Here is a 13,053-nt window from a genome sequence, read left to right on the forward strand (position 1 = left end):
TTTGTTATTTGTCAAAGGATGTCAATCGAAGCGAAAGTGACTGCAAAGATCGCCATGCGTCACGATGCATCGCTTTGCTCGCCTAGCTACGAACATACATCGCTAGTTTCCTCTTCCTGCCTTCGAACTGTTTGCAAGTCGAATAAGTATATGTACGAACCTTACACGACTCCTCGGACATTTCTGTGAAACGTTCCTCGAATAAATGGAATTCCAATTTAGCCACTGAAATTTCCAGCTTCGAACTGCAAACCTTGAAACATAATAAACATATTTTACTTTAAGCACTGACGTAACCATCGTGAACCCTAGCATTTGTTGCTAATTTTATTTTTCTTTCATTTCAATGTAGAATTTTTTTCCGATCGTAGCAAAAGGAAAATTAAATTTCACCATCTTCACTGAATATATTATAGAGTAATTGGAAAATAAGGATTTATATTCATCTCGGAAGAGAATTAGTTTACATATGTTCAGACAAATTCATATTTTTAGAGGCATAGCTAAAAAAATAAAATTTAAATAGAGATTTGTTTCACCCTCTAAATATAGCGACATGACATTGGAGATGCGTATCGTAACAAAGTACAAGTTCAAATGATGCTTCTTTATCGAACTATTGATTTCCTTTGCTGATTATGTATATGTATTACTGATAGAATCGAAGTGAAGAGATTGTGACGATAGCTATATATTATTCGTAATGATACAGTTAGTCAAATAGAAATTTAACGATTCTTTCCAAAATCGATAATTACGATAAAATGATTTATTATTGCAATAGTAGAATATTTCACGCATATACTCTAACTTGATCTCTAAGTCGATTAATGTATATACTTTCCCTCGCTATTCGCGACGACCCCAAACGTCTACAAAAATAAAATCTCCATTTTCACAGGAATCTCGGCCTAGATCGATAAGAGAAATCGACGACGATTTTTTCTTCGGTCCCAATCTATTCGATCCCTTGTACGAAATCCGAAAGAAACGTCCTTCGAGGCGTCTAGTGTGGCTAGCGTGGTCACATAAAAAGAAATCCCACTCGATTGTAGTAAATGGCGCGAATGTGGCCGATCGTAACATCTTAATCGATGCCATAGGAAAACTGCTTTGCACAGGAGCAAATGAAGCTATTAGCGTCGCCGATTCGTTTCTTCTTTTTCCCTTTCTTCTCTATTCATCTTGTTTCCTCGTTATCGCTTTGCGTCGCGTCTTTTACGCTAATGGGCTGCCTAACGTATACATCGCATGGTTGCGCGAACGCAAAATATGTCGGTCGCAACTTTCTCTTCGTGCAGCGGTTCTCAGACACACTTCCTGCTTTTGGCGGAGCGACCACCGTGCATTCACGTCTGGAAAGAAGGCGACAACGCGGAACAGAGAGGTGCCTTTGGGAAACTTTTCTCGCGTTGCGGCACGTTTCGAACCATTGCGTAAGTTCGATGCTGTTACGATGCCGCGTTAAAATCTTCAGATTGAATTTTCAGCTTTTTTTTGTCTTTACTCTTTTCTCTTCTTTTCTTCTTTTTATATCTTTGTATATTCTTCTTTGCTTGATTCGTCTTTGTTGCTTTGATAAAGTGGGACTTTATCCTTAAATAATTCGTACACTCTTGGAGAACAAGTAATTTATTTTTATAAGTTTATTTATTACGAAGAGATAAACCGTTGTCGAAATAAATAATTCGAGGTGAATTTAAAAAATTAAAAAAAAAATTTGTAAAATTGTACATTTTTCTCACTTTTCAATTTATAGAGTTGAGCAATGGAAAAGTATGACTGCTGAGTTGTTCGTATGCAAAAGTACGTGATCTACTGATCGAAACAAAGAGGTAATTATCTAACTATCCTCGATCCAATCGAACAGACCAGGCCTTCGCTCGATTGCTCTGAAAGCTACTGTATAGAAGTCATTTGTTCTCCTCTTAACGTCATTCCATCTCTTTGGAACACTATAAAGCAGCCATTTCTATGGTATGAAAAAGAGCAGAAAACAATAAGGAAAGAAAGAAAAGAAACACGTAGAAAGAACAGCCGTTTGCCATAGAAACAAAGATGTACGAAGGAAGGTGTGCTTCCAGCGAGATAACGCAGGAAAAACGTCACTATTTTCGGCGACGCCTACGAAATCGCAGCAAGACACGGTGTTCGCTCAAAGCTAACTCTCTCCTCGATACTAGGAACAGCTTTTCCAATCCCGGTCGTGCGCACAGAGAAGCGAGTCTTGCGCCCGCTCGGTTTACGTAATGGTAGAAACATCATCGTTAGTCGCAAGACAGTATAACGTCGGGTGCGTTAACCCCGTGAAGCCGAACACAGCTTTCTCCGCCTGGCGAGTGTTCCTCCGTTCCTCCCTCCTTCGACTGCCTTCGTCGTTCAACACTTTCCCCTTTCCTCCCGGCTGCGCTCGATTAAATTCACCTTCCCCCTAACCCCTTCCTCTAACCTTCTTCCTACCAGTGTATTCATTGTCTCTGCTTGTTTCTGCTATTTCCTTTTCTTTTTTCGTCTTCTTCCAGTTATTTTCCCGTCCGCGGATATCTATTCGCACCTTTTGTACATTTGTATGTCTGTGCAACGTGTATCCAGACTTTTGGAGGGATACTCGGAAAAGAAAGGGATACTCGTCGAATATATGCGGGAACGCTTGGTAATTTATTAGGACGAACTGGGAATGTTGCACCGAATCAGTTGCTTCAGATTGAATTTTAAGCTTGATGATGCGTATGTAAGTTTGTGACACGTTGTGACTTTTTATAATGGCAATTTTATAAGGGGAATTGTTTAGTTGTGTGTATTATGTTATAGTAAATCGGTGTGATTATAAGAAAATTTAGATAAAAGATTTTATTTCCATATAAAAAAGTCGTAAATTAAAAATGTCTAGTTCTTAGAGAAAGATCTTAGGTGCACATTTATTATTCTTTACACAATTCGTATGTTTTAATAATTTTTAACGCAACATTCTTGTGTTATTTTACTAATAATGGGCGATTTACCAATAATCCCTTCGGTAGTATACTCTTGACGGTCTATATGTCTATCGAGTCCGAATTTCCACGGTCGGCTGCGCAACTCAGGAAAGCAGTTGTGCGTGGGCCCGACGCTCTTGCGGTGCGTGTGCTTCACGGAAGAGGAAGAGAACGAGGAAGAGAAACGGGGATGTGGAGGGCCGCGGTAGGGAAGGGTGGGGGAAGGACGCCCTTGCCCTTGGCATTGCCGCTCGATACGAATAGTCAGGGCTGTCCAAAACGGTGCCGCAGCGATTTAACGGTGCGCTCGAACAGCCGCCGGAAACCGAGCAGAAAGGGGAACATCAATTTCCGTTTCTGTAGCAGGCCGCACGATCGTAGTTTCCGCCGGCCACGGGGCCATGTCATATTTTTCTCGCCAAATTTCCGAAGGGAGGAAAGGCTACGGTCATTGATCATTTTTCAGGTTCGTTCAAGGTTCCTCGTACGTGCAAGCGTGTATTTTAGCTGTACACGCTCCTTTAGGTCTCGATGAATTGCAAAATATACAATAAGAAGCGAAAGCATGAACTTTATGGTGTTAAGTTTAACGATTTCTATGTACGTACGTTAGCCTGCGAAAGCTAATAAAATTGATTTGATTGGAGTTAGGTTGAATTGATCATGACTGATTTGATCTGTCGAATAAAATATTTTTATAATTATTTTTGGTAAATATAAATATTTTCAAACAGACATATTGCAAAATTTGCCGACAAAAATAGCCGTCGTATGATAAATCAGTATACATGTTGGTATTCAGTATACGAACATAAATGTATATAATATGTGTATAAACATACATATTTTTCTGTATTTCTGCGAGCGTGGAAAATTTGCTGCTGTATATTCAAACATATTTGTACGAAGTTTGGAAGGAATGTGTCATACACGCATGCCCTCGCCCTTGCCCTTGGTCGATACTCATCCCCTTGAAGGCTGTCTTTTTCCGAAGTGAACGCTACCCTCTGGCAACGTTGGGTGATCTTCTTTGGCGACCACGTGGCGACCACGTGGGTCACGCGCGTATTCTGCGCAGGTGCCGACCCAGGAAAACTCTCCGTGGGGGCGAATACACCCTTCCGCCGGTTGAGGTGAACGCACTCGACGAAAGTAGGCTAGGCGTGGCCTAATTGCGAATTTCCGATGCTTAATGAGAATCATTCGAATGATTTTCACGCAATCAACGTAACTACCTATGTAAATTATCAGATATTAAATTCATTCATTTCAAATTATTATGTGAACCTATCATGTATATATATATATATTTATTTATTTATATCGATATTTATCATATTATATCATATTATATTTATAGGTAATATAGTATTTTAAATGGTTTTTACATAGAATTTGTATTTTCAGAGCTAAAGCCTTTACTCGATGATATTATAGTAAGATGAAATTAGAAACGATTAATTTTCGTACAATTTACGTAACAATTGTAGATATAATCGGTCACCAAGCATAAGATAATAGTTAAGAATAGATAGAATAAGCTGTATTTAAATAAAAAGTACAATATAAATTGCAGAATAGAGTGACTTAAAACCACATCGAGCACGACGGCCTTGGCAACGGCGAAAAGTTATCCCCTTCGAAGATCAATGACCTTGATCGGTTCTCCCGCCGGGATCGAAGCCCTTCTTCGTCCGTAAACTATGAATCAGGATGCTCTTTAGGGTCGATTCGTTGATATCTGGCTTTACTAAAAACCGCACATCGATTAATCGATACAGGAATTATCAAGCCCATTGCAATATATTCTTCACGATACAGAGTTTATATAGATCCGTATTCAAAACGAATTAGAATCTATGAAGATTCTATTTACAAGTTTCACAAGTTTTATAAGATTCTCGAAATTGGAATAAAATGGAAAAATAGGCGAAAAGATCGTTTTTTAAACGTGCGTTTTTTAAACTATGGGTGCGGAGACGGTTGTGAACTTGTTTCGAACTTGAGGCAACTTGTACTTCTATTATTCCGTCGCATCTTCGTATCTTGCCAAAAGTACTAATAGAGGTATAGTGAAACGTTTCAAGTTCTCTATGCGTTTAAGCTTTCCCAACTAGAGGTCTCGATTAAACTTACACCAAACACAACGAAACGTACAGGAAATGCTTCGGTTATACCGACACAACGTTTAAAGTCGCACTTTGTGCACGTCACGTACTATAAAATGAAAAAAATGTGAAAATTGTTCTGGCAATCGTGACTAAACGAGGCTAACATTTATTTATTTTAAAACGTTATGTTTTGTTAAATTATTTGGATAAAATTTTAATGAAATTTTGAAAAAGAAAAACGATTCACGATTCATCTCTGTTAACCCTTAATTTTACGACTAAAGGAATTCCAATAAAAAATCTTTCGATTTAATATAGCGATAACAAATACGATAATCTGGTAATCTTCTGAATTGATTTATGTAAATATTTGAATACTCGTCCAGTTTGAACATACTATATCGAAATGGAAGTAACGGAAAACTCTACATAATTGTATGGTGTGATATCAAATCCTAAACAAACAAATCTTACAATTCGATGAAAATCATTTCCTGGCCGATATTATTTTGCGATATGCACGCACTTAGCAAAGATGCGTGCGTATACGTGCGCGTTTCTTTGCCTGTCGTAACATTTTCCGACGGTTCTTCGATGACCTTAACCTTTTTGGAGGGCGAGGTTGCTATACAGATCGAAACAAAACAACATAATTGTCATATTGCGAGAAGAGATCGATCCAAGAGTTTCATGAGATATTTTCTTTTGTTGTTTCAGGTAAGCCTGTATCATACTTTTGGATTTGAATCTTAATTCTACATACATATAATTTTTCATCCGGCCAATTTGCCATTTGATCGTAAGTATGAGAGATCGTTGAAATTCACTATCATTTATGCGAATATCTTGCGAACAAACATATGAAAATAGGTAAATTAATAAAGAATGGAGATGGTGAATTTGGCTTCTGTCTAAGAGGTTCGTATGAATATTTAACTTCTAAGTCACATAACGTTACAACGGGTTAAAGAAACTAGGAGCACTTGCCTTTTGTATATAATCTTTCAACAAACAAAATTCTCCGTGGTTTGAGAAACGAAGTTGAAGAGAAACATTTGCATTCCAAAGCAATCTCTCAACCAGTACTCGATCCAAATCGGAGAAGGATATTATCTCAACGAAAAATAACGCGGATGATCCGACTAGTTGGATCTTTTTCATAACTTGCTTTATCTCGCTTCCCCCTTCTTAATGCCTGACGTGTACCCGTGGGGTCAAGTACAGACTGTAGAAGTTCTTAGATCGGGCGCGCATCGGAAGCAGAAAAGAGGAGCGGAAGGCAGGGACACGAACGGGAGAAGAACAGAGAATCGGAATCGAGTGTGTACGAAGGGTGAACGACCGAAAGGCAGGGGCACTAGGCTGCTACCCTCTTCGACGAGAGAGAAAGGTATATAGGGGTTACACGTGGTTCAGAAAGAGGTGACTATATCGGGAACCGTGGGCGAGAGAGGAAGAACGGACGAGGGAAGCTTTCGATAGAGAGAACACGTCGGTCGACCTCCTCTCTCACCCCGTTTGCCGCTCTTTCTCTGTTTCTCTTTCGCTTGCTCTCCTTTACCGTGCCCACCGAAGAGGATCAATACGAACCACGTGGTGTAACAGCAACGCCACAGAGAACGACCAACCTAACCCTCGTGCATGCAACAACCTAAAACCAAAACCGACCAATACCACGGGGACCAGAACACCGTTTGACCCTGGGCTGACATTTTTCCTGGCAACGTTTTTTGACTTTTTCTCGAGGCCCTCGGGAGCCTACGTTCTTGTCAAGGCAAGACGATAGTCGATGTCGACTCTCGAACGTACAATCCCTCGTAGATTTGATCGTTATGTAATCATCCTTGTTTTTGTTGCACTTATAAGTTGCTCCTATAACGATTAGAGTAAATCTGACGGAAATTTGTTCGTTTTACTCGTTAAGATATCGTGGGAATACCGAAATTTATCGTAAGATATCGCGAAAGCGTTAACTAAAGAGTAACGATTTCATGCTCTCATTTTTCCTCTTACTAATTCTTACGTATTTTTCCAAATTCGAACCATTCTACGTGTACATCTCTAATATACGCGCGCATCTACCTGTTCATCTTTCTTAAACGCAAGTGATCGAGATTACGCCTCAAATTAGGCAATTTAATCGAAATTGAACAGACATCGTTTGGCGATATACCTACCCGAAGCAATTCTACGCTATATACCATAGACTTTAGACTTCCTTCGACTCTAGACTAGCCTTGGTAATTTACGACACTGCATTGTGTGCGTATTCCATAGCGGTGTTTCGATCGTCTCATTGGATGTAACGAGAGCGCTGCATCGAGAAAGCATTTTCTAATAAAGCTTTTACGAGTCCGCGGCAGATCCTATTTTTGGTCAGCTATCGATCGCGTTACCCTATTCGTGCACTCGATTCACCCCGGGCTTAAACCCACGTCAGTTTACCGACCAGGGAACGGCCTTTATCTTTCTGGGACACGAAGTCATCGGTGCACAGAAGCACCGATCTGCATCGATGATCTTCTGACCTCGAACACCATAGTCACGGGACTAGCTCGTTGAATTTCGAGATCACTGATCGGCTTCAAGCTCTCAGTTTAATCGCGATTTTCGACTTTCCCAAGCGCCAACGTTTACGCCCGTGGCCGTCGCTGTCGCGTAGTCTTAGTCGTCGTCGTCGTCGTCGTTGTCGTCGTCGCCGTCGTCTAAATAAAGAAGCTAACCTGTCTGTTTATAAATAAACTTCTAACCTGGAATAGCGTACGTAGATGACGAAATGTGTAAACGGAATGCGATATCGTAAAACAAACGGGAGGAGGTAACGACGATTCGTGCATATTCGTGCGTATTCGACGAATACACGGAAAAACGAGCGATAAAATAGCAACGACAAATAAAATAATAGATCGTCTACTGATTGATAAGATCGCATCAACTAGCTGTCTCTTCTATCGCTTCACGATCCTTCCAGGCGAAAACAGTTAAGACTTAAAGGTGATTGATGTTATTTTATTAATCGATTCAACGTAGAATTATAGGTATCGATCCAAAAACATTTTGGAACTGTGCATCTTTTTTCCCCAAACGATCGTTATCTATTTCGACTATAATTAGCGTAGAAAATCACGATTAATTACTCGAATCACGATATCCAATTGACCAATACGTAAACGGACCTACTAATTTCCATGGCAATTGCGCAGTTAAACATCTAGAATCGCAAAGTAAAATATTAATTTCGCCAGAAGTTAATCACATAAAATAACATCAAATTTATCTTATCTTAAAAAAATTTCTTATACGCTATTAAACATCTAATTATTTGTAGGAATCGTCCATTCGTCACGCGATATGTAGAAAAATTATAGGCAAATATTTGCGTCAATGATTTATCGTAGAAACGAAAGAGTTGATAAAGTTAATGACGACAGAACGTTGTTAATAAAAAGAAAAATGTGTCTTCGGCATACTGTTCCGTTCGTTAAAACACTTCAACTCTGACGAGTTATGCGCCAGCATCTCGCGTTTAACGGACATAGGCAGCGAGAAGAACACAAACACGAAGAAAGAGGGTGTAAAGCCTACCCTTGTAGATTGCTTTGAAGGAGGGTTGCTATTACGGATGGTTTCATACATTGCACACCCCTGACTTCGAGTCTAGGTCGGTCATTCACCCCGTCACCATCCCCGATATTACCCGGCAACCCCTACTGACAACTCCCCACCCACGATCCCCTTCCACCCTTTGCACACAACCGATACCCCTCTATCGCTGCTTCGCTTCCACCTCCATACCAGCTCGGTGACGTCATTGAGATGGTCCCCACCGAACGGGGCGAAGCCTCCCTCTGTGATACACCGAGGACATGGAGAATGGTAGTGCTGCTCGTTCAGAGGGGCTGGGGGAATGGTTCGACGAAGAGAGAACATCGACAGTGGCGTAGACCGAGGGGGTGCATCGAATTTAAAAATTCACTCATCGATAAGGGCAGGAGCGTGCCAGCGATCTTGTATACAGATGTACGAATCGAAGGTGAGACATAATACTTTTGTTGCGCGCTGAACGAATAATTATCAGTTCGGATCTCGAACGGTAGGTTGTTCGTGTAAGATTGCCGGGATTAATTTTATACTTTCCTTTAGATAAATTCGCGCGAACGCAAACGCAGATTTACAGTACATTATAAATAGTTTCTGTCGTTTAAATATCGTTGAGAATAGAGAAACGAGGATATTGAGAGAAGAGTTGTTCGCGTTTCACAATTTTGAAGTTGGTTTATTGAAAAATTTGCGTAGCGATGTTTCCAAAAGTTATCTTGGATTGTGTCGTACCGTTAGTCTCGAAAAGGTTAAATATTAACTTCCTACTTCTGTACTGCTTTCACAATATTCTTAACATTCTCAACAAAATAGATCGATAAATCAAAGTCGACGACTTCTATCTCATTTAAGACGACACGATTTATACAGACTACTCCACAGATTCATTAAACGAGACTTCACGGTACAATAATCCAGCAAATCGAGTAAACCGTGAAAGCATTCGAAAAGTCGTCGAATTTCACTAACCAGACGTACCTCTTAAAAATCGTAATCCTTGCTTTTCGACTTTCGATTCCTTAATTACCGCATAAATTTCAGTGCCACCTGTTTCGCCGAGCGTGAACGTCAGCTTTCCGCGACTATTTCGCTGTCCTACGCTAGGTAGATACACTCACGGAAATAGCGTGCCTGCTCCAGGGTAAGGTATACAATTTTTGCCTCATTATCATTCGATTATGCTAATAAGCAAAGCCAACGAGACTCCTTTCAACTCCAACAACGGCGGCTCCTTTCTCCCGATTTCTCGTAACTTTCCTGCTCTTGTCCTCCTCTTATCAGTTTCACTCTTACGCGTTACATCGTCCCTTCCAAAACTGGCTGGAAAACTTTTTTCCCACCGCAAAAAAAGTAATCGCGAAAGAATATATATCGAGTGTATATTCGGGAAATGCTAGACGACCGTGACGTAACAGACTCGTCGTCGCGCTGGTTCCTCGCGAGGGAAAAGGAATTACTGGAAATTTAGTTAGCTCACTCGCTTACGTAAGCACGCGTATGTTTGCGGAACGTACACCGGGGCAGGTAATTCCAATCAATAAGCAAACTTGAACGTAAAATAGCAGCCGAGGCCTAATCGAGTCGCGTGACTCTTCGTGAAATCGCGCATCGTTACTTTCAGCGTTTCTCTCTATTCAAATCGAGACTTTTCGTACGTGAAACACGACATAGTAGCAATTAAAATCAAATCGATCGAATTTGATCTCGTCGAAGATGCCGCTTAGAAGGAAAAACTTTTATTTTACATTTTCCACTTGTCTTTGCTTATTTTATTCTAAAGCGAACGGAGTACACGCCCTCGACAAATTTTCAAATACAATTTTCTCGAATACGATAAGCGTAATTGTCGAACAATCGTCTAGTCGTCTAACTATCGACGATCGGTTGACTCATAAGCGGTGGGTAGATTGACTATTACCTACCATAGACGAAGGCGTATGTCGTTGGTTAGCAACGGAGACGGGAAGAGAAAGTTAAAGGAGCATAGTGCACGAGATGTGCCTATGTACGCCGTGTGATTGAAAAAGTACGTTCGGATCGGCGGCGATCACACCGTGAGAAATTCTATCTAGATGCAGGAAAGTCTGTGATTCGGCCCAGGATAGAGTGCATAGTTAATCCGACACCAGTTCGCGAATTAATACCATCGACCGTTGACGATATTGTGTTGCGATTTCGAAAATCGATTGCCATCGCTTCCGCGACGGATCGTGTTCCAGTAATTCGCTGTTTGTTTCAAGTTTCTGCGTGAACCGATCGGTCCAGTGACTCGATTCGTTATTATCAAACTTTACTGTTCTCTTTGAAAGAAATTACAAGAGATTATATGTATGCAGAATTTTATCGAACACGATCTTGGCGCAAATTTTGGTTTCAAAGCAAGTTTATTTGGTCCTGCGACCATACGATATTTTCATAAAAAAATAGTTAACAGACTGCAAAATAATAATAACAATTGATAGTGAAATTGAAGAAATAATTTTTAAATATGTCTCAAAAAGGTAATGTTTAACGTGGCATATAATATTAATATGGTTTTTAAAGAACTTTTTATAGTTTTCGATGGCTTAAATTTTCTTCAAACAACTCCAGCCTCAGAAGTAGAAAGCTAAATGGATCTGCAAAAATTGTATAAAAATCCAGGACGATACTTTGCGAATATGGTATTAGAAACGTTGCACCGCGATAGCAAAAGTATGTCGATTTCAACGATAACACTCGAAGTGATAAATCTGCTCTAATGAAAAACGAAAAGACATTTATTTAAAGCAAAGATAACAGACATTCATATGACAGCATTGCTTTCAAATAAAGCATTTACCACTCACATTCGTAAATTCCATCGTACAGAATGAAAAGCTTCCGGAACACGTGGTGAAAAGTGCTAGCTGATCGCGCTCGCGCGCAATCTCAAACAAAACGAGACCTCGTTCGAAAATCGCTTCCAGGCTATTGCGATATAACTTCGGACTGATCTCGAGCGAAAAAGAGGAGCTGCAAATTCGCATCTCCAAAACCTCGTTCGTAAAGCAAACAACGCGGATATTCCAGCTCGATATACCAAATCGGGCGAACCTCGCCGGGAAATTAATTTTCGAATCGTTCGTTGAACGTACGAGGCTGTGGCTTTTCGACGGTACGACAAATCACGATGATGAGAACCGCTGCTCGGGCAAGGCTACACTGTGAGCGCAAAAGGTGAATGCATCCGCGCTTCCTACATTTACGCAATCGATTCCTCGAACTACGGTCCGCACATTGGAATCAACACGTTCACCATCTTACGTACACGTGTGCACAAGTCCCGCGATATCGCGTGAACACTAACGTGAAAATAATCGTTTCTCACGGATTCGCGAAACGCATCCAGGTCTCATTCAGACGGTCACAGACAATAAGCGTGAATGAAGGAACGGTTTGATCCGAGTCGCGACTTGCTACCATTTGATGGTTAATCCTTTCACGCTCGTATATCGCGTACGGGCGATATTGTATCACTATGGTCGAGTTGTCAATTAATTGAACGTTAAATGTTTTTGTGTTTAGTAAAATTGGTCTCGGACTTTGGTACGTTATGGATTTCTGAACAATTGTCCGATTAAAGCTACTTTCTATCCAAATTTTCAATTAAATTTTACTTCCTTCAATTATGATATACAGCCTCTTGACAGAAGTTTCATTAATTAGAAAATAAATTTCATTCAAACAGAAGCACATGTGATAGTTACATTCTCTTCGAAGTTGCTGCCAGTTAGTCCGGGCATCCGGATTTTCTTGCTCATTAACCCATTCTCCAAAGTTGACAGCCGTCGAATACGAGGCCTAAAATCAAGTATTCGATAGGCTAGGCAATCTATGCCTCTCGCTTGCGGACGTCAAGTGACACTACGTGGCGGAAAAACGCCAAACGAAAAGTTTCATATTTGAATACTATGTTACTTTAGTCGTCGTTGCTCTCTATACAACTCGTCATATTTCAATTAATATAGTTTCTTATTACACTAATGGTCGTGTGTTATGTTGAAACATATCGTTCACCATTTGACGGAAGTACGAATTTCTGATATAATAAACAATAAATTAAATATATATTTATAAAAATAACTGATAATGGTCAAGGTAGCAGTAACAACATTGTAGATGCATACAGCTACAGACAATTTTTGGAGCATATAAAAACGGTCATGTAATGTTTGCCAGTTCTGAATGAATTTATCGTTAATTAGAAGTTCGTTCAGATAATCCGAGTAGCAAATCTGCGCTCGTGCGCTCGAATTTCTGGTGAAAGCTGCTGTTCACCAGCCCTTGACCTTCCTTCGGCCGAATTCCAGCCGATCGTATCGTCGAGGACTCGTTTCGTAACGAGA

The 13,053-nt window shown here is 40.3% G+C and overlaps 1 protein-coding gene across 3 annotated transcripts in view; it reads left to right on the plus strand.

Moving 5' to 3' along the window:
• Positions 1-13,053, plus strand: part of Hr4 (nuclear hormone receptor 4) — a 150,841-nt gene that overhangs the window by 80,878 nt on the left and 56,910 nt on the right. The window contains exon 1 of one of the 3 annotated variants that reach the window (XM_076627979.1): positions 5,804-5,885. The exons of the other annotated variants lie outside the window; for them this stretch is intronic. The gene's annotated coding sequence lies outside the window, so the exon portion shown is untranslated. Of the gene's footprint in view, positions 1-5,803; positions 5,886-13,053 lie in introns of those variants that run through there. 3 annotated transcript variants of the gene reach the window in all.

The sequence above is a fragment of the Bombus vancouverensis genome, chromosome 3 (genome assembly GCF_051014615.1).
Source record: "Bombus vancouverensis nearcticus chromosome 3, iyBomVanc1_principal, whole genome shotgun sequence".
NCBI classification, from domain to species: Eukaryota; Metazoa; Arthropoda; class Insecta; order Hymenoptera; family Apidae; genus Bombus; species Bombus vancouverensis.